General features: G+C 40.0%; 1 protein-coding gene across 1 annotated transcript in view; it reads left to right on the top strand.

The window, feature by feature from the left end:
* Cert1 (ceramide transporter 1) overlaps window positions 1–21819 on the top strand; it is a 103294-nt gene that overhangs the window by 38288 nt on the left and 43187 nt on the right. The window lies entirely within an intron of this gene.

The following is a 21819-nucleotide window of genomic DNA, read 5'->3' as shown; positions in this document are numbered from 1 at the left end:
TCTAGCCTATGCATATAACCTAACTGAATTCTTCTTGCTCTTGGGTTGCCATAAAAGGCAGTGCGTGGTATGGACTAATGTTTTAGTACTACTATAATCAGATCCATACATTCGAGTGCTACTACTATGTACTAGACACATAAGCCTGGTAATTTTCAATAAAATGAAATATGATAGCATGCTATATGTTACCTCTCTCTCCACCTCCAAATAAAAACAAACAGGTGAGCAATGTAACCTCCTTGGGATAAACAAAAAATGTAGGGCATAGATGAAGTGGACTGATGATTTCAGCTCATTCAATTCACAGTTACTTTCTCTGGCTATTCCCTGCCCTTTGGAAAACTGGGTAAGAGTAGAGTATATCTACTCTACTACATTAGAGTACTACTCTTACTACATTAGAGTAGTAAGTATATCTTTCTGTCCTGATGTCACTAGAAGATTAATCTGTGTATGTGTTTGTTTATTTGTTTGTTTGGGTTGGGTTGGGTTGGGTTGGGACTGGTTCTTGTGGTGGGTTGGTTTTATTAGAAGTTCCAGACAGGTTTTGTTAATATTTGACATCCGGAAGGACTGAAGGCTTCTGTTCCTTCCCAGGATGCTCTTATACTCATTATGCAATAAGCTCTATATTAATACATACAGCACATGCCTTCCCTCTCTATCTCTGACTCTCACATGTGCATGTATAAGAAACATGTTCTGTATTATAAGACTTAGTGATAGAAAAGTAATGATGATAGCTAGTCATTTTGAGGATGAATGTGTACCATATATGGTAATAATTACATCATGTACTTAGCTTATTTTACTCATATATTTATATGAGGATAGCATTGTGAATCCAGGTAATTGAAGTACAGAAAGAATAAGTAGACTGTCCAAGTCTAGACACTAGTTAGTAAAGGAGTCAGTCTTTCCAACCCAAGAGTGTATTCTTTTAGCCAATAATTTCTTCTGCCATCCTATATGTATTTACATGAAATATTTTATTGACTTAAATCACAAACTTCTTTAATCAGGCTATTCTCATATTTTAATACATCTTTCATGTTTATGATGGTTTTTTTTTTAAGACTCCAAGGTCCTTAAGGGCTCAGATATATTAATTTGTAAGAATTATCATAAATTGGGCACATAAAATTTACAATTTCTTAAAGTCTCCCTAACTCTCCCTTTAACCTTTTATGCCCAGAGTTAGAATGATTACTAATTATCAATACAGTAGGGTCCTGTACTCAGTGTCTACTTATGTTTTCCCTTCCTTAGTATATTCATCCCAGAATTACTTGTTCACTGTGAGCAGGGTCTTTAGAGATGACTCATTTTTTGTTATATTAGATATTACATATTTTAATGTGCTGTTACATAATAACTGCTATTAAAAGAAAATACTCAGTTCCACAGTCACTTTTAAATCAGAGATGTGTTTTCAAAATATATAGAAAAGGAGAGCCATGTATATATGAAACCAGTTTTATTTGGAAACAATGCTTTGGCTTTGGTTTTGGGTTTATGTTTCATACTTCTGTTATGATTTGAGATAACACTGAATAGGTTACTTACTACGATAGAAGTTTTATTTTATATTTAAATCCCTTGGCATTTTGCCTTTCAAATGAGAATGACTTGGTCTTTGTAAACTAAAAACTGTGTGAAGGTGACGTTTGGGTGACTGGTTTGTATTTGGATTAATGAACGTTTTCCGCTATTTAAGGGCCTTTGTGTGCATTTTTTGTGTAAGTGATTTATGAAAGAAATGTATAAATGATTTATCAGTGTTATTTTAAAAATTGTGATACCTACCATCCCTGGTGTCTTTTACAGTTAAAATTCTAATGACTAAACATAATTGCAAAATTTTAATCTCAACAAATAAAAATATCAAAAGAGAACATTTTATATGAGCAGTGAAAAAGAAGAAAACTTTTTTAATAAATTCTTAATTTTCCATTTTACCAATGAAGACTCAGGAGTCAGATGCTGGAGTGAAAGCCTGGAAGTTCAGTGAGACAGAGAAAGCACCCGGCTTTCCTCCTCATCAGAGGTCCCACAAACAGTCTCTCTCCATGCCATCTCACACACCTCTGGAACTCAGTGTCCCTCCGTCCTACTTCCTGTGTACCTCTCTGTCCTCCTCCTGACTTTCACTAGTCCCTACGTTTACTTCCTGTTAACTAGTTGCTTGCCTTTCCTCTTGACCTATGGTTGACTTCATTTAATCCTGTTTACAATATTCAAACAGAAAGCTCTTGGATTAAAAGTGTGTGCTTGAGATGAGCCTCACCACAACTAAAAACCAGGTTTCCCAGTAAATAACACAATCTCAGGGTTCAGTGTGATCAAATTTCTGGTAACGTTTCCACCTTTTTGTCTAAATAAAAAGGAAAGCAGTAAAAGCAGTAAAGCTAGTTACAACAATGAAGCCATCTCTGCCAAGCTTTCCCCCTATCTAGCATTTGGCAGTTATATCACATTACAGTTATATTAGCATTACAGATGTATTTATCATCCGAGCAGCTGAAGACACTAACTTGACAAGAGTTTTTGTCTAATCATAGAAATTCTTATAAATCAGTTTGAAAAGTTCAGAAAGTTTGTCAGGTATGTGTGGCCTTGGGTACTTGACTCTTCAGTACCACAGAGAACACATCCCAAGTACCAGGCGTCAGTGAGAGAGAGCATTCGTCTGCAGGAAGTCATTCAGTGCTGGTAGAGCAGTGAGTGTGCAGATATTTGAAAAGACAGTTTGACAAGTTGAACATAGATGTCAAATGAATATTAAAAGTTTGAAAAAATATATTGATGTGAAAGATACATTCACTTTAATTGTGCTCTTTAGGGTTATGAGACTAGAGGCCAATCTGTGTTCTACAATAAGTGATAAAGTTGTCCTAAGCCCCAGAGAGTATAGAATGCCATACTTGATCAAAGGAAGTTTTAGCCGAGCACTTAACTTTTAAGTGCTCTGATTGTTGACAAACTCTGATTCCCCTCCAGATTTTGCCCTCAGGTACAGTCTATGCAGGCTAATTGTATCCTCCTCTCTTTCTGTCATAATGCTTATTTATTTGTAACTTATGTTCCCTCTCCAACTCTTCTCCTTGATTGTTACATTCTTTGCTGACTTTGCTTCAGTTCAACTTGGACTTCTGCTCCCCTAAGCTCTTGATAGTCCCTAATTGAAGGAAGGAAGGAAGGAAGGGAAGAAGGAAGGGAAGAAGGAAGGAAGAGAACTTGAGTGACTGCTTTTTCATATCTATTAGTATAAACTGGACCCCTGGTCCAGTCTCAGTTAACCATACAATTATAATTATTTTCTTTGAAGCTTATGAATGGGATTAACAGTTATACTCGTGAGGCCATTATGCTGAGATCATCTAGGGATATAGGAATGGATTCTTTTTCTCTGCCAATTTAAAGAATAAAAAATCAGGAAAAGCAAGGTCTCAGCACTCCGCCAAGTTTTATTAAAAGCAGAAGTGCAAAAGAGACAGACTCCCTATGTAGAAAGGGTTCCAAAGATGGAGTCCAAGTTTGTCTGGCAGAGCCCAAACTTTTCTGTTTTGAGGTAGGATGGTTTCTCTTTCTGCCCCAGAATTGTCTAGTTTAGGCCATTGTATAGGAGTGCATAAGCCATACAAAGAGAGGAAACTGATTTGTTCTCACCCCAGAAGCCCTGGTGGGAGGTTTGAGTCCTCTGGCAGGAAAAATCCCATTCTTTGCCTTGGAGAGGGAGAAGCAACAGGAAGTGAAGTGCTTGGATGAGAAGTACATTGAGCTGCCTAGAGCTCTTTTCTCCTGGCTGCCCTCCGGGGTTGTACTTCTAGTCCTTCATGGTGTAATGTCATGAAAGGAAGTCTGACACTGTTGTATGGTTTATTAGATTTATAAGTGTTTAAAATGTTTAGTCACATATTTTCCAGGAACAGTGTATGTGACTGTTACTTCATTTTCAGCTTATTTTTCCTACTCCTGTCTGTCTAGAGTTCACGGACGTGTCTTTAGCTAAGAAACAGGTGAGGGCAAAAAACATTGTTCAAGTTCTATCTCATATCGCAAATACAGAGGACTTTAAATATGAAATTACACATTACAAATGCATGCCATTTTGTACGCTAGCTTGGTGTTGTATTAGGATTGTTGTTTGTGAGGGAAGACTTCTGCAGTCACTGGAGCAGATGGGCTCTGCCTTTCTGTATTGATATGGAGCAGTAATGGTGGGCGGCACTGCTTACACGTATTGACACAGTCGACACAGTGTGCTAATTTTATGCATGTATTGAACACTAACTGAGAAAAATGTTTCTTTTAAAAAAATCAAAGGATATGAAATGATTCTTTTTCCTCCCTGTCTCTTAGTGGTAGTCTAAATAGCACTTTATTTCTATTGCCTTTATTCTCTGACAGATGTTCTTGGTTCATCTGATAGCGATGGATGAGTGGTAGCACTGAGGCAGACTAGGTACCAGAGGGAGTGAGTATACCCCAAGCTATTAATATTTTCGTTACAAATCTATTAGTTTTGGACACATGAGACATATACTAAATAGTCTAAAGTAAGGCTAGTGCTGGGAATACTTATGTTACTCTAAAGTTCTTAGCCTTTAGTTGTTCTGATACTCAGTCCTACCCATCTGATACTCTGAGGGATAAGAGGAGTAATTGCACATTCAAGTGTATTGTTATGCGAGTATCTTCAAATCTAGGTGTTACTCCCAGATTACATACAGATGAAACCTAATGGGTCATGTGACCATGGGTCAGTCAGTGGGATGTTATCTAAAACACCCTAAAATGTTTATAATATTTTCTATTTCTGGTTGATTTCAGCCTTTTTCAAGACACATAGTTGCAAATCTTTCAATATGCTTAAATGACAAGTCTTATGATGTGTTTTTCCCAAATCCACCTGAAGACTTTCTCTCTTTGCATATATTTTACGGCCTTATGGTATTTTTTAAAAAAAAAAAATAGGAAAAAAACCCCTACTTTTCATCTTACAAACCTAAACAATTACTCTTCATTTAAAAGCATTTCTTATTTTATGTACATTTTCCCTTCAATCCATTATTTATGGGTAAGGATTTGGTGAGATCACAGAGCAGAAATTCTTTTGCCAACTATAAAAACATTGTGCTACCAAACCTGCCTAATAGAAGTAACAACTTTGACAGTCTGAAGTTCCAGCTTCAGGCTGAGGATAGGCATACATGGTAGAATATTGTTAATTTGGGGCTAGGGTCAGCCCCTGCAACAGTAACAGTTACCCACCCTCAGCCCTATAGCTGTCAGGTGTGTACCTAGTTTGTGAGAGCAGTTGAGGACAAGACCCTTATCTTATAATATACAGATCTGTTTGGTGATTTTTTTTCTGTTGTTTTTTGTTTGTTTATTTGTTTTTGGTTTTTTTGCATTTATTGGATTTTTAAATTTACATTTTAAATGTTATTCTCTTTACTAGTTTCCCTTCCAGAAACCTGCTATCCCATCCCCCTACCCCTGCTTCTATGAGGGTGCTCCCTCACTCATCCACCCACTCCCTCCCACCTTCCTGCCCTGACAGTCCCCTACACTGGGGCATTAAGCCTTGACAGGACCAAGGGCCTCTCCTCCCGTTGATGCCCAACAAGGCCATCCTCTGCTACATATGTGGCTGGAGCCATAGGTCCATCTCTGTATATTCTTGGGATGGTGGTTTAGTCCCTGGAGCTCTGGGGGGTCTGGTTGATTGTATTGGTTGATAGGTTGCAAATCTCTTCAGCTACTTAAGTCCTTTCTCTAATTTCTCCACTGGGGACCTGTTCTGAGTCCAATGGTTGGCCAGCATCCACCCCTATATTTGTCATGCTCTGGCAGAGCCTCTCAGGAGACAGCTATATCAGGCTCCTGTCAGCATGCACCTCTTGGCATCTGCAATATTGTTTGGTTTTGGTGTCTGTATGGAATGTATCCCTGAAGTGGGGCAGTCTCTGCCTCACACTTAGTGTCCATATTCCTGATGTGAGTATTTTTGTTCCCCCCTTCTAAGAAGACTAAAGCATCAGCACTTTGGTCTTCCTTCTTCTTGAGCTTCTGTGGGGTCTGTGGGTTGTATTTTGGGCTAATATCCACTAATCAGTGAGTGCATATGATATGTGTTTTTTGTGACTGGGTTACCTCACTCAGGATATTTTCTAGTTCCATCCATTTGCCTATGAATTTCATGAAGTCATTTTTATTGATCCATTGTGTAGAAGTACCACATTTTCTGTATCCATTCCTCTGTTGAAGGACATCTGGGTTCTTTCCGCATTCTGGCTATTATAAATCAGGCTGCTATGAACATAGTGGAGCATGTGTCTTTGTTTTAGGTTGGAGCATCTTTTGGGTATATGCCTAGGAGAGGTATAGCTGGGTCCTCAGGTAGTGCTATGTCCAATTTTCTGAGGAACCTCCAGACTGATTTCCAGAATGGTTGTACCATTCTGCAATCCCACCAACAATGGAGGAGTGTTCCTCTTTCTCCACATCCTCGCCAGCATCTGTTGTCATCTGAGCTTTTTATCTTAGCCATTCTGACTGATATGAGGTGGAATCTCAGGGTGGTTTTGATTTGCATTTTCCTGATAACTAAGGATGTTGAACATTTCTTTAGGTACTTCTCAGCCATTTGATATTCCTCAGTTGAGAATTCTTCATTTAGCTCTGTACCCCATTTTTTAATAGGGTTATTTGATTCTCTGGAGTCTAACTTCTTGAGTTCTTTGTCTATTTTGGATATTAGCCCTCCATTGGATGTAGGATTGGTAAAGATCTTTTCCCAACCTGTTGGTTGCTGTTTTGTCTTAATGACTGTGTCCTTTGCCTTACAGAACCTTTGCAATTTTATGAGGTCCCATTTGTCTATTGTTGATCTTAGAGCATAACCAAATGGTGTTCTGTTCAGGAAATATTCCCCTGTGCCTATGTATTTGAGGCTCTTTTTCTTCTATTAGTTTGAGTGTATCTGGTTTTATGTGGAGGTCCTTGATCCACTTGGACTGGAGCCTGTACAGGACAACAAGAATGGATCGATTTGCATTCTTCTACATGCTGACCTCCAACTGAACCAGCACCATTTGTTGAAAATGCTGTCTTTTTTTTTTTTTTTCCACTGAATGGTTTTAGCTCCTCTGTCAAAGATCAAATGACCATAGGTGTGTGGGTTTATTTCTGGGTCTTCAATTCTATTCTATTGATCTATCTGCCTGTCTCTGTACCAATACCATAGAGTATTTATCACTATTGCTCTGCAGTGCTGCTTGAGGTCAGGGATGGTGATTTCCCAGAAGTTCTTTTATTGTTGAGGATAGTTTTCACTATCCTGGGTTTTTTGTTTTTCCAAATGAATTTGCAAATTGCTCTTTCTAACTCTATGAAGAATTGAGTTGGAATTTTGATGGGAATTGTATTGAATAGATTGCTTTTGGCAAGATGGCCATTTTTACAGTTTTAATCCTACCAATCCATGAGCATGGGAGATCTTTCCATCTTCTGAGATCTTCTTTGATTTAAATATTTTGGTTTACAACAGCAAAATAATTGTAATTCATACAAAGAAACAGGAGTGTATGATGCTTTCAGAGAAATAAAGAATTAGAAACTATCCCTGAAAAAAAATCTGAAGGCTAATCTAGTAGAGAAAATATTAAGTCAACTGCTAATGGTGCTTTACAAACTAAAAAAAAAAAATCTTAAAAAATAAAATGATCAATAAAGCATCTAAAAAGAATCATAAAGAGATTCTGTAACTGAAACATGCAATAAATGAAAAAGTCACCTAGAGAACCTAAAGTCTTCAGTCTTTTTTGGAATCCCGAAGAAGCAGCTTCTAAAACCAGTGACAGAATGCCTCAGAAGAACATATATGAACTTGACAAAGAGAACAAACCAGTGACAGAATACCTCAGAAGAGCATATATGAACTTGACAATGAGAGCAAATGGTAAAAAGGAAAAGCTCCTTTTTCATTGTCCTTTTATATGTGGGCTTCCACCAAAAGGTAAGGTCCAGATTTAGGGTAAGTCTTTCCGATTTAAACCACACAGACAACTGCTCCCTACAGGCATGTCCGGCTGCTTGAATTTTAGTGGATAAAGTCAACTTGACAACCAAGACCATCAATCTGTATTACCCTCTGAGCTTTCTGCGTGTGGTTGAAATGGATGCTGGTTGCCTGCTGCCATGCCTTCCTCACCATCATGGACCCTCTCTCAGGAACCGTAAGCCATACGAAACACTGATGTACAACTTGGTCTTCCTGTTTCATCAAAGCAACCAAGAGGGAAGTTGTTAGGGATTGGTTCGTTAAAGGTTCCTAATGAGTTGGAACTCTGGATTCCCACAGTGCAGTAGGGTATTGCAACAGAGTGCATTGCTGCCACTGTTAGGTTCCTGGAAGACAGTGCACGCTGGAGGCCTGGGTAATGGGAAGCAAGGACTATATTGAAAACTAGGTTGGGACAGCCATATGAAATTTTGGTAAATCACCTGGATGCTAAGACCAGAATCTGTGCGCTAAGATCTTTTCTGAGACTTAAGTTAAAAAGTAATTTGGACAAGGAAATTTCAAGATAGGATAATATCAGATCTATGGCATAGTTATTACTTACAGTTCTTATGCACTGAAATATAATGAAAAAGTGAATGAGACAGAAAGAAATAAAAAAATGTACATTTTGGAGAGAAAAGGTGCACTAGGGAGCTTAGTATTATAACCAAGGTAATGACTTTGAGGCGGTAACAGTTAAGTAGATTGACACCTTTAAGGAGAGGCCTCATTCTCTTCACGAGAACAATGGGAAGGATTCCTTCTTGGCAAAGCCTCACCCAGCTAAGCTTCCAGCTTGTGAAAAAGAAATCTCAAGAAAACAGTTGCTTCAGATAAGAAAGGTGCTGCTAATGTAGTCAAAGAGGGTGCCTATCCATTCCACGCGGCAGACAAACTTGAGCGTGCATTGGATTTGTAAATGTGAGAAACACAAGAGCGGGCTGGGGTGGGGGAGGGTCATGAATTCTTCCTTCTAGGTTTCAGAGATGCTGAGACCAAGCAACATGTGACCACGGGTAGATCTGTGAAAGCCAAGCATAGCACTTCAAACATAAGGACTTGGAGGAATCAAGCTAAAACTGGCCTGGAAGCCTTCTTTTTTTGTGTTTACTCTCATAGTTTTAGAAGATTCCATGCACAGATTGGGAAAAGATCTTTACCAATCCTACAACTGATAGAGAGCTTATATCCAAAATATACAAAGAACTCACAAAGTTAGACTGCAGGAAGACAAATAACCCTATTAAAAAATGGGGTTCAGAGCTAAACAAAGAATTTACAACTGAGGAATATTGAATGGTTCAGAAGCACCTAAAGAAATGTTCAACATCTTTAGTCATAAGGGAAATGCAAATCAAAACTACCCTGAGATTCCACCTCACACCAGTCAGAATGGCTAAGATCAAAAACTCTGGTGACAGCAGATGCTTGTGAGGATGTGGAGAAAGAGGAATACTCCTCCATTGTTAGTGGGATTGCAGACTGGTACAACCATTCTGGAAATCAGTCTGGAGGTTCCTCAGAAAATTGGACATTGAGGACCCAGCTATACCTCTCCTAGGCATATACCCAAAAGATGCTCCAACCTAAAACAAAGACACATGCTCCACTATGTTCATAGCAGCCTGATTTATAATAGCCAGAATGTGGAAAGAACCCAGATATCCTTCAACAGAGGAATGGATACAGAAAATGTGGTACATCCACACAATGGAGCACTACCCAGCTATCAAAAACAGTGACTTTATGAAAGTCATAGGCAAATGGATGGAACTAGAAAATATCATCCTGAGTGAGGTAAGCCAATCACAGAAAAACACACATGGTATGCACTCATTGATAAGTGGATATTAGCCCAAATGCTCAAATTGCCCAAGATGCACAGAACACATGAAACTCAAGAAGGATGATGAAAATGCAGATGCTTCACTCCTTCTTTAAAAGGGGAACAAGAATACCCTTAGGAGGGGATAGGGGGGCAAAGTTTAGAACAGAGGCAGAAAGAACGCCCATTCAGAGCCTGCCCCATATGTGGCCCATACACATACAGCCACCAATAGATAAGATGGATGAAGCAAAGAGATGCAGGCTGACAGGAACCGGATGTAGATCTCTCCTGAGAGACACAGCCAGAATATGGCAAATACATAGGCGAATGCCATCATTAAATCACTGAACTGAGAACAGGACCCCCGTTGAAGGAATCAGAGAAAGGACTGAAAGAGCTGAAGGGGCTTGAGACCCCATATGAACAACAATGCCAACAAACCAGAGCTTCCAGGGACTAAGCCATCACCCAAAGACTATACATGGACTGACCCTGGGCTCCAACTGCATAGGTAGCAATGAATAGCCCTAGTAAGAGCACCAGTGGAAGGGGAAGCTGGCAACCGCCAAGGCTGGACCTCCAGTGAATGGGACGTTGTAGGGAGGTAGTAAAGGGGGGGGGGATGGGGAGGGAATACCATATAGAAGGGGAGGGAAGGGAAGGAATGTTGGCCTGAAACCAGGAAAGGAATAACATTTGAAATGTAAATAAGAAACACCCAATTTAATAAAGATGAAAAAAAAAAAGAAAGAAAGAAAAAATAGAAGGTTCCATGCAAATTACCAAGCAAAAGTAGCTATTAGTAGTCCTACCCAAATGGAAAGTCTGTGAATCACAATGACTGGACCAGCAAGGTAGCCACAGTAGTACAGTAATGGCAGTAGCATCTTAGGGATAACTACCAATTATCTAATAGGCTTAGGCCGCTCATGAGGAAGGAATTTTGATATATGCTGTAAAATTAGCGACTGGAGAGATTATAGACCCTAGAGAAGATCCCACTACTTTTAGGTCCTGAATGCAATATAATTTCTGTTTTCTAGATATGTATATGTATACGTACAGATTAAGTATAGGTCTCACCCCTCATCAAAGAAGCTTCTTTTTGTAGTACATAGCCACTGTTACAGAGGCCTGCTAGTCAAGTTGCTAGTCAACTAGTCAAGTTTTTGAAAATTAGTGACGTTAGGGTTTTCAATCCCTAACTGATACATGTGGAATGAAACTTTCTACACCTGAGGCTCAGAGAAAATCTTGGAAGAGTGGCTGAAAAGATTGAAAGGACCAGAGGCCAATGATGTCTACTGTTAGATAGTGTCTCCTAAATGACATGGAAAATGCACCCATGAATTCAACAGTATGGTACCTGAAAAGACCAGCATAATGCCATTGCCAGTTGACATGTCAATGCAAACAGAAGAATTACATCTGATCCCACCACTTGAAGAAGAGCTACACGTGGTCATTGCCCTGCTGAGAAAGGGATAATCAGTTTACTCCAGGGAAACACTCCCCACTAGGGTGTCCAGCCCCAAGTGCTCAGCCCTGCACAGATGAATATATAAGCAAAGCTAATTGGTTAAGTAAGTTGTATATACATGTGTATGTGTGTATATATTCACATATAGATGTGTATATAAGTAGCAATAATAACTAAACAAATTATTAATTTGGGAGGGAAAAGAACATAGTAAAAGCTGGAGTTGGGGAAGGGAGATATGGAAATGATGTAGACGCAGTACTTGTGTAGCTTGTGTGTGAAGCAATCAAAAGCAAGGGGAGCTTAAATAAGAGTGAGCTCTGGCTTGAGGAGGAGCCCCCAGATGAGGGAGATGTCAGAACCACAAGACATTGTCTGAGAAAAGCTGCAAATAGGAACATAACTAGCTCAGGAAATGTGGTGGTTGTGTTTTTAATTTTTTATGAGTGTGGCCATTTTGTTTGCATGTATGTCTGTTTACCATGTACATGTACATGTCTGGTACCTAGGAGACTAGAAGAAGGCATAGTATCCTCTAGGACTGGAATTACACATGGTTGTTAGCCACCATGTTGAGTGTTAGGAATTGAACTGGAGTCCTCTAGAAGTGCTTCTAACTGCTTGGCTATCTCTCCAGCCTAAAATGTCATTTAAATGAGAAATGTCCCCCATAGTCATCACGTATGTGAGCATTTAGTCTCTAGTCACTGGTGCTATTTGGCAAGTTTATAATACCTTTAACATCTCTGTATAACAGTTAAAATCTAAAAAGGAAATAACAAATTAAATTCATAATAGCATCAAAGAGAACTAGCCTCAGTAGTCGTGAGCAGTGAAGACTGTCAAAAGAAGTGAGAGGTCTCTTAGAGCACTTGCTGATTTTATGAAGGACTGGAGTAGAACGGCTTGGAGTGTTCTCTGCATCATAGTGGCCTGTTGATACATAATGTGAAGTGTTTGTAGCAGTCTTATAATTCTAAGAATTGCATTTCTGAGAATTACAGAGCACATGACTTATGTTCATTCAGATGGTATATAGCAAAGCCAAAGGAGACACCTCCCTGTCATAGTTAGTGTTTTACTGCTGTGCAGAAACCATGACAGCAACAGTAGAGTAGCTGTGGAATCCTCCTGGAAGTTGAGGAAAGCGGCTAAGACTAAGGCCAAACCTGTAACAGGAAGTCCGAAGATCTCTTGAGATCTCTTGAGGGCTTGTCCAGAACTCCATTCAGGGCTTCCCTGCTCAGGCTTGGCTCCAACAGTATATTCTCCTGGGCTCTTTTCTCCTTAAACTATACGTTTTTTATCTCCCCCCCCCCACTTATTATTTTTCATTGTAAATCTGCATAAGAGTGACCTCTAATATCCATGTTACACCTTCATTACTAGGTTAGCTTGAAATCCTGTCAATATTAGTCTATACTTTTCAGTTTTGCTTTGGTTAGATTTTAAGGACAAGGCAAAAAACAACCACATTCTTTGCTAAAATATCACAAGAATGGTCTCTATCTAGTCACTAATATTATTTCCCTCTGAAATCTTGAGCTAGGCCTCCAAAGTATACATTGCTTGCAACAATAGTCTTCCACACTTCTACCTGGCTTGTCCATTAAGTCCTGCCTATAACATTCAGCTGCCTGCCTGCCTGTCTGTCTTCCTTCCTTCCTAATCTAATTTTTTTAATGTATTCACTTTATATCCCACTCACTGCACCCCTCCCAGGGAACTCCCCACACACAACACAATCCTTCACCTATGCCCCTCTCCCCTTCTCTTCTAAGTGGATAGTGGCTCCCCTGGGTATCCCCTCTACCCTGGCACTTCAAGTCTTTGCAAGTCTAGGGCACTTTCTCTCCCACTGAGGCCAGGCAAGGCAGCCCAGTTAGAAGAACATATCCCACATTCAGGCAACAGCTTTGGGAGAGCCTCCACTCCAGCTGTTCAGGACCCACGTGAAGAACAAGCTGTACATCTGCTACGTATGTGCAGGGAGGCCTAGGTTCAGTCTGTGTGTGTTCTTTGGTTGGTGGTTCAGTCTCTGAGAGCCCCAAGGGTCCAGGTTAGTTGACTGTGTTGGTCTTCCTGTGGAGTCCTAATCCCTTTGGGGTCTATAATCCTTTCTGTTCTTCCATAAGAGTCCCCCAAGCTCCATCTACTGTTTGGCTGTGGGTATCTGTGTCTGTCAGAGTCAGCTGCTGGGTGGAGCCTCCCAGAGAACGATTATGCTAGACTCCTGTCTACAAGAACAATAGAGTATCATTAATAGTGTCAGGGACTGGCACTTGCTCATGGCATGGGTCTCAAGTCGGGCTGGTTACTGGTTGGGCATTTCCTCAGTCTCTGCTCTATCCCTGGTCTCTGCATTTCTTGTAGACAGGATAAATTTTAGGTTGAAAGTTTTGTGGGTGGGTTGGTGTCTCTGTCGCTCCTCCAGGGATTCTGCCTATCAGCTGCTTTTCTAGTCCAAAGTCCCAAATTCCACATTCCACAACAAACAGATGGTCAGGCCTGTTACTGCAGTGAGCTACTCTCTGGTAGCAGCAACTGTTTTAGTTGCTGTTCTGTTGCTGTGAAGAGCTGCTATGACCAGGTCAACTTAGAAAAGAAAGCATTTACTTAAAGGCTTGCTTACAGTTTCAGAGGTTTAGCCCGTGACCGCCGTGGTGGAGACCTTGCAGCAGGCAAGCATGGTGATTGGAAGAGAAACTGAGAGTTTACATCCTGATCCACACACAGTAGGCAGAGATCTCCAGACTGAGCCTAGCATGTGTGTGGGAAACTTCAAAGCCCATCCCTAGTGGCATACCTTCTCCCAAAAGCCCACACATCCCGATTCTTCCTAAAACAGTTCCACCAATTAGGGACCAGACATTCAAATTTACGAGCTGGGGGGGGTGGGACGCTGTCACCCTCATTCAAGCCACCACAATTCCCAAGTTATTATAGGAAAATTTAACCATTGAAAGAGGAAAGGGAAGGAAGGGTGTGGGGCTGGAGAGAGATGGCTCAAAAGTACTTTGAGCTCTTGCAGAGCTTCTAAGTGTGGGTCCCAGCACCCACATCTGACAGTTCATATCACATGTAACCCCAGCTTCAGAGGACCCACACCTCTGTCCGCCACAGTTGCCTGCATATACAAGGTATTAACACACAGTCGCACACATACACATAAATGAAAAATACTTGAAAGGGTGAAAGAAGATGCAAAAGGCAACTTGTGGTCTGTGTTTGCATAATTTAATATTGCTACTATTTCTGGTCTATCTAAAACGTGCTGTCTAATGCAGTGCCATCATATTCCTAATGGCATTTCTGTGCAGAGATAGAAAATCTACCCAATGTTTATTTGTAGCCGGGAGAGACTCCATATTACCAAAACAATCTTTAAAGTGAGCCAAAGGAGACCATGCTTCTTGATTATCCAAACTTACTACAAAACCATATAATTAATTATTTTAACATGGATCAGGATCTAGCTGGTATGTGTGACCCACAGGCCATGGGCTACATGCACTTGAAGATAGCTATGAATGTGGCCCAACACCAAATACTAAACTTCCTTCAAGCACATTATGAGATTTCTTTTGTGGCTTTGTTTTAAACTCATAAGTGGAAGCTTTGTAGATGACGGCAGTATCATGATGTCAAAAAGTTGGCCACTGTCTTAGAGTTTTACTGCTGTGAACAGACACCATGACCAAGACAATTCTTATAAGGACAACACTTAATTGGGGCTGGCTTACAGGTTCAGAGGTTCAGTCCAGTATCATCAAGGTGGTAACGTGGCAGCATCCAGCAGGCCTGGTGCAGGAGGAACTGAGAGTTCTACATCTTCATCTGAAGGCTGCTAGTGGAATATTCATTTCCAGGCAGCTAGGACTAGGGTCTTAAAGCCCATGCCCACAGTGGCACACCTACTCCAATAGGGTCACACCTTCTAATAGTGGGCCAAGCATATACAAACCATAACAGGCATCCAGGAAGGAAATACCTAAAATCATCATGAAAACTTGGCAAAATGTTCACAACATTGGTTCTGGCAGTCATTTATTAGGTGTAACTCCACTTTTAAAGCAGTAAAAGAAACAGACAAATTCAACATTATGAAAATTGACAGGTTTACTGCATTAACACTTAATAAAGCACAAGAGCTTATAGTTGGAAAAATATTTCATTTTTCTAATAATATTCATTTTATACAGAGAACTTCTAAAACTTAACTATAGTTTTAAAAACAGTTCAGAAGTAGACAAAGCACTTAGTGATGGTTTTAAAGAATAGTCTTGAAGATCAGTGTGTAAGGAGATAAACTTAGAGCCACGGTTGTAGTTATCATAGTTGGAAGGAAGGAGAAATGTTAAGTTGCTATTTAACATATACAGAATTTCAGTTTCACAAGATGAAGTGTCTAGAGTTTATTGGTATAACAATGTGTGTGGTGGAAGGGAAGCCCTGGGTCCCTGCTAAGACTGAACCCCAGTGAACTAGATTGTTGGGGAGGGCGGCAAGGGGGAGGATGGGAGGAACACCCAAAGAAGGGGAGGGGGGGAGGGATGTTTGTCTGGAAACCGGGAAAGGAATAACACTCAGAAATGTATATAAGAAATACTCAAGTTAATAAAAAATAAATAAAATAAAATAAAAAGGAAAAAAACTGTATAAAAAAACTGTAAAAAAAAACGTGTGTGTGTGTATATATATATGTATGTGCACTTATAAACGTTCACCTTGATTCATATTTCAAAATGAATAAACTCACAAATACATGCTAGAACAAAAGACTTCTTTATTGTATTACTGATGTAAAATATTTAAGAGTAAGTAGTAAATGAAAAGAGGTTACCATTCTCTGCAATTGTGTATCTGTGGCTAGCAAGACCCTATAAGTACTGTGTGGAAGACCAGATCGAAAACCCTGAGGTCACTCTATGTTGTTGTGTATCTGCTGTTAACAAGACCCTGTACGTACTGTGCGGAAGGTCAGGTAGGAAATGCTGATATCGATGCTGTTTAACAAGAAATGCATTGCTATTCTTCAGCCTGAGTACTCAGGAGAAATTGAAGGAAGACAAAATCAAAGCAGTCAGAAACCTGTGTCATCAACCTAAATTGTCCCCAGTCCACTGGATGAGAATTCTTTTTTTCTACCTGTGTAGGGATTATGGATACTCAGGCTGGACAAAAAAATACTGGTGTCTAAGAGCTTTTGTTTCCTTCCTTGCCTTGACAGTAACAGTTTATGACAGTAATATGAAAAAGCAGCAGCAGCAGCAGGAGATCCTTGACACCCTTGCAGGCCTTGCATACTGGGACTCTGAACTCTAAGTGCAACTACCATCTTGAGCAGGCAGGCCTTGGGTATTAGGATCCAGGGTATTACAGCACTTGGCTTGAGGTCTGAGGGTCGGGGCCTGCACTCTTCTTTCTCCATACAGTATTTTACCAGCTCTTGTCTTTCCCTTGCTTCTTTCCTCTTCGTCTTTCCCTCATTGCCCCACCCCTCATTTTCTGTCTCCCTCCTGCCAAGTTGCACTTCAGTTGTTCAGCTGGTCCTTTGTCAGTCTGCCAGGACGTCTGATACCGCCTTTGTCTCGGCGTGTTAGGGATAGGCACTGGATGTGTAGACAGAGAAGTTAAGTGAGATAGTAAAGCATTAACAACGCTCATGTGCTAGTACAAAGGAACCCTACCCCTTTGCCTTTACTGTTGTTTTCCGTGCTCTCTCTGGAGTAAATTTGTTAAAGCATACTATCTACAAAGATTTTTAATTATGTGAGGGTTGGGTATGGCATGTTAGTGTGGTGTCACTGGAAGCCAGAAGAGCTGGATGGCTGTTGACTACTAAAACATGTCCAGCCACTCATGTCCGTAGGTCCCTGGAGATAGAGCATCTTGCTTCCTTCTCATAAGCTTTCCTTTCACGACATGGGTCCCAGTCTGACTGAAGTTGCAGTGAGCTGCTTGGGCTTTTAAGAGTCTCCATTTCAGAAAAAGTCCTATATTTTGATGTTTTTGTATTTTCTTTTACATAATTAAAATCATGACTACATAATTTATGATACCATATGGAAATTAATTTTTGCCAGCTGTTTCTTTGCTGTGTTGCTTGCTAGTGATTGTTACTAGGAAAAATTAATTATTCAAAGAAAATGCTTTAAATTTTTAAATCCAATATTTAGTGTATTTATATGCCACATTTAGGGTTTAGATGGGTTCAAGGTGCAAAACAATAGTTAAATTTATCTTCCATATAGTTAAACTATCAAATTTACTAGTAACTCTAAGTTAAGTAAGTTGGTAGGCAGTTCAGTTTTATTAAGTTCATAGCTTTGAACTGAATGACTTAATCATAATGTTCTGAAGTCTAAACTCCCCAAGCACATAGGCTGAGGGAATTAGTGTAAAGGTTACTATAGTTCTTTGACCAATAGTAACCCTGCAGCTTTCCAAGCAAACCATGTGCATGGCATGCTAACAGCTCCCTCTACTGGACAGAAGAGCTATTTTTATTTTATTTTTTTGTTTGGAAGTTTTCGGTTTTGTTTTGTTATTGTCATTGTTTTTCTGTTTTCTTTTTGTAAGGAATGAATGTTTTAATATGATATAGGCATAATCTCATACAGTGACATTTAGAGAGAAACCATTTCTTGTATATGACATTTGTAATGTGTACCCTTAGCCAGATGTCATTTTCTATCTATGTAAAAAGCATGTTCAAGAATCCTCCTTTTAAACTCAAGCAAAGTTGAGAAAGATGAAGTTTGTTGCAGAACAGTGAAAGGGGGACTTTTCTTTTTAACTGATTCACTGCCCGCCTCCTGGGCACTCCTGGGCACTCCTGGGCACCCCCTCTAACAATCCTCACCCCTTCCCCTTCTCCTCTGAGCAGGTGGGCCCCCTTCCAAGTACCCCCTGCCCTGGCACACACATCGAGTCTCTATGAGGCTAGGCGATTCCTTTCCCACTGAGGCCAGACAGAGCAGCCCAGCGAGAAGAGCATATCCCACAGCTAGGCAACAGCTTTAGGGATAGCGCCTGCCCCAGTTGGAGGCCCACATGAAGACCAAGCTTCACATACACTACATATATGTGGGAGGCATAAACCCAGTCTGTGTGTGCTCTTTGGTTAGATGTTCAGTCTCTGAGCGCCCCAAGGGTCCAAGTCAGCTGACTCTTTGGTCTTCCTGTGGAGTTCCTAGCCACTTCAGCCTGTCATCCTTTCTCCCCTTATTCCATAAGAGTCCCCGAGCTCCAGCCACTGTGTGGTGGTGGGTGTCTGCATCTGTCTGAGTCAGCTGCTGCATGGAGCCTCTCAGAGGACAGCCATGCTAGGCTCCTGTCTGCAAGCATAACAGAGTGTCATTAGTAGTGTTAGGGACTGGTACTTGCCCATGGGATGGGTCTCAAGGTGGACTGGTTATTGGTTGGCCTTTCCCTGGTCCCTTCTTGTAGACAGGGTAAATTTTGGATCGAAAGGTTTGTGGGTTGATTGGTGTCTTTGTTGCTCCACTGGGACTTCTGCAAGGCTGCAGGAGGTGGCCTCTTCAGGCTCCATATCCCCAATGCTGGGAGTGCAGGGAGTTTTTGTTTTTGTTTTTTTAACTTTTTGAGTCTTTGTAAATCTTACATCATGTACCCCAATCACATAGTCATCTCCTGGTTCCTCCATATCCACCCTCTATCTTGCAACCCCCCCTCCAAAGGAGGTATCCTAAAACAAATATTGTGAAAAGGGAAGGCATCCCTATGATAAGTATTTGTATTCTGGGTGAATAGTCTGGCTAGTATTTGGAATTTTCAAAATATTCGTGGGTTGGTGGTTAAAGGTTGTGAGTTCATCATCTTTCACGTGGGGAAATGAGTGAGAGTAAAAGACCAGCATTCCTTTCAAGGGTTAGCCCCAAACCAGCACCAATCACTGAGTGTGACACGGTATTGTGACTATCGTTTCTCCCCATTCCCATCTACCTCTACCACACTCTGCCCTCTAAAAGCCCAGATACTTCACATTCAAATTAATGCTGCTTTAACTGCTGTGCTCAAAGTTAGTTCATTTAGAATCTGTTCTTGTCTAACAGCTTTTCTTCTCCTATGTACATCTTTGGTAGTTTTGACTGGAGAGAAGTACAGAACCATTTTAGAGAACTGCACTTGTGTATTAAAGCGGCTCTCTAACTATTTAACATGTGACTCGTTTTGATATTTTATCCTGCAGCTCTCATTTTTGTTAAAACTATTGCAGTTAGCAGATCTAGAACAGCAAATCTTCATTCTTTACATTGAGTAACCATAAAATTAAGATTGGTTTGTTTACTAGACCGATTTTCATAATTTATCTTGGAATTTATTTAAGGGAAGTTATTAGAGTTAAAACATACTCTGATCATAATGAACATTCTTCTGTTATTCATAATTTAGCATATATTCCACCAGTATTGTAATAGAATCTGTGTATCACGTCCTGTAATAAGATGGTGTTGCCTGTTTTAAGATACTAGAACTTGAGAAAGCCAGGCTATTGAAGCTGTAGTGTAGGAAACCTTCAGTAAAGCTTTTCCTTGTTTGATTTGTTTTAAGGCCTTCAAAAGCATCACTAATACTGACTTGCTCTGCACAAGACTTCTGGGTGTGAGCAAGTAAATGAGAGAGTGGATACATTTGTATTTCAAGGCCAAGTTGTTGAATTTTGAATATTTTTAAAATGTCTATAATTCATATCTTTAAAATTGGACTGTAAATTGTAGGGAGCTGTTTTATTTCATTTCTGCTTAGAAATGACTCTCTCATAGATATCTGAGATACTTAATTTCTGAAAGTCCTTCAGGGTTTTTTTTTGTCTGTTAACAGGGGTTTTCTTATTTCTAATTGCAGTCTTTGGCGATTACCAAACCCATTCTGTTAAAATATAGAAATACTAGATTTACAAGTTAGCATCTTTGTGAAAGAGAAGGAAAACCTCAAACTGCTCTAAGGGCAGTGGAGCACCTCCCTGTAGGAGTTCCAGTGGATAGCATTAAAAGACAAGAAATTTACTCTTTCGGCACATGACTGCTGTAATTTCATGTCCCTTTTGCTGTGACCCTGTGATACTGAAATGGACTTACAGGCTTATGAGTATATTTATATTCTCAAATTTTACTGATTTTAGTTTTTTCACAGTTCGTATTTTGATAAATAGACACCCTTAAAATTTTCTTCTACCTTTTTATAGTCATCACCTTGTGTATACTCTGTTACAATGTTAAACTCTGTAGCCTGACATCCACTCTCATCCTAGTTCTGCTGTGTGCGTGCCTGTGCGTGCGTGCTTGTGTGTGTGTGTGTGTATGTGTGTGTGTGCGCGTTGTTGTTGTTGTTATTGTTGTTTTACAACAAGACCCTGACTCAGCGAAGAGGAAGGATAGAGAAGGTAGAGGAGATAGGGAAGGAAAGGGAGGGAAAGGAAGTGATTAGGGTACATAATCTAGCTTCTGTTTCTCTCAGTATTAATGTTTGAAAAAGCTGTGTGATTTTCCTCAATTCAAATAAAGTACAGTTAGTAAGTACAAATACTTGTTTAAAACCATAATAGGTGTAATGTGATGTTCTCTCAAATAATGCAGTACAGAATCCTGGATTTCTCTAATAAAAATAGTTGATTTAGCTATAATTTATTTTATTATTAGGTTTATTTATCCTATTTTATGAGTGTTTTACCTGCATATAATTATGTGCACCACATACATGCCTAGTGACCATGGAGACCAGAGAGGGTATTGGATCCCCTAAGACTGAAGTTACAAAGGGTTGTAAGGTACCATGTGGGTGCTGAGAATCAAACCCTGGGTCCTCAGCAAAAGCAACAAGTGCTCTTAACCACTGAGCCAACTCTGCAGATAGAATTCACTATAATCAGATCCAAAATCTTTGGTTTCAGGGACTTGGAAATTTTTCTGTAGATGATTGCTGTGATGACATTACTAGCATTTGGCTGAGAATAGAATGTAAAATGGATGTTATGAAAGGTATCCAGCTCATTAAAATAAAACAAATGTATTAAGACAATGCTGTCATAATGCATTTACAAACACCCAGGAGTCCAAATTACCTTCCATCATGTAATGGACTAGCAAGGTTGGAGTCCTCTTGGTGTCTTGAGCTGTCAAGATCACTAAAACCATGACCATTTACAGTTGGCTTTCAGAAAGATCTAAGTCACATAGCAATTTTTAAATATGACCTATTAAAATTTGATGCTAGACATATAATTATAATAAGAAAAGTTGAAATGCAGAGACAAGGACTCGAGAGATGGCTCATCAACTAAGAGCACACATCTGCCCTTCCAGAGACCTAAGTTCATTTTCCAGCAACCATAAGCAGCACACACCACAACTCCAGGAGATCGGGAGCCTCTGGTCTTTGTACATGTACACACACACACACACACTTACTTAA

This window comes from Rattus rattus, chromosome 3, assembly GCF_011064425.1.
Source record: "Rattus rattus isolate New Zealand chromosome 3, Rrattus_CSIRO_v1, whole genome shotgun sequence".
NCBI classification, from domain to species: domain Eukaryota; kingdom Metazoa; phylum Chordata; class Mammalia; order Rodentia; family Muridae; genus Rattus; species Rattus rattus.
Note: the sequence above shows the minus strand (reverse complement) of the source record. Positions and strands in the feature narration are given on the sequence as shown.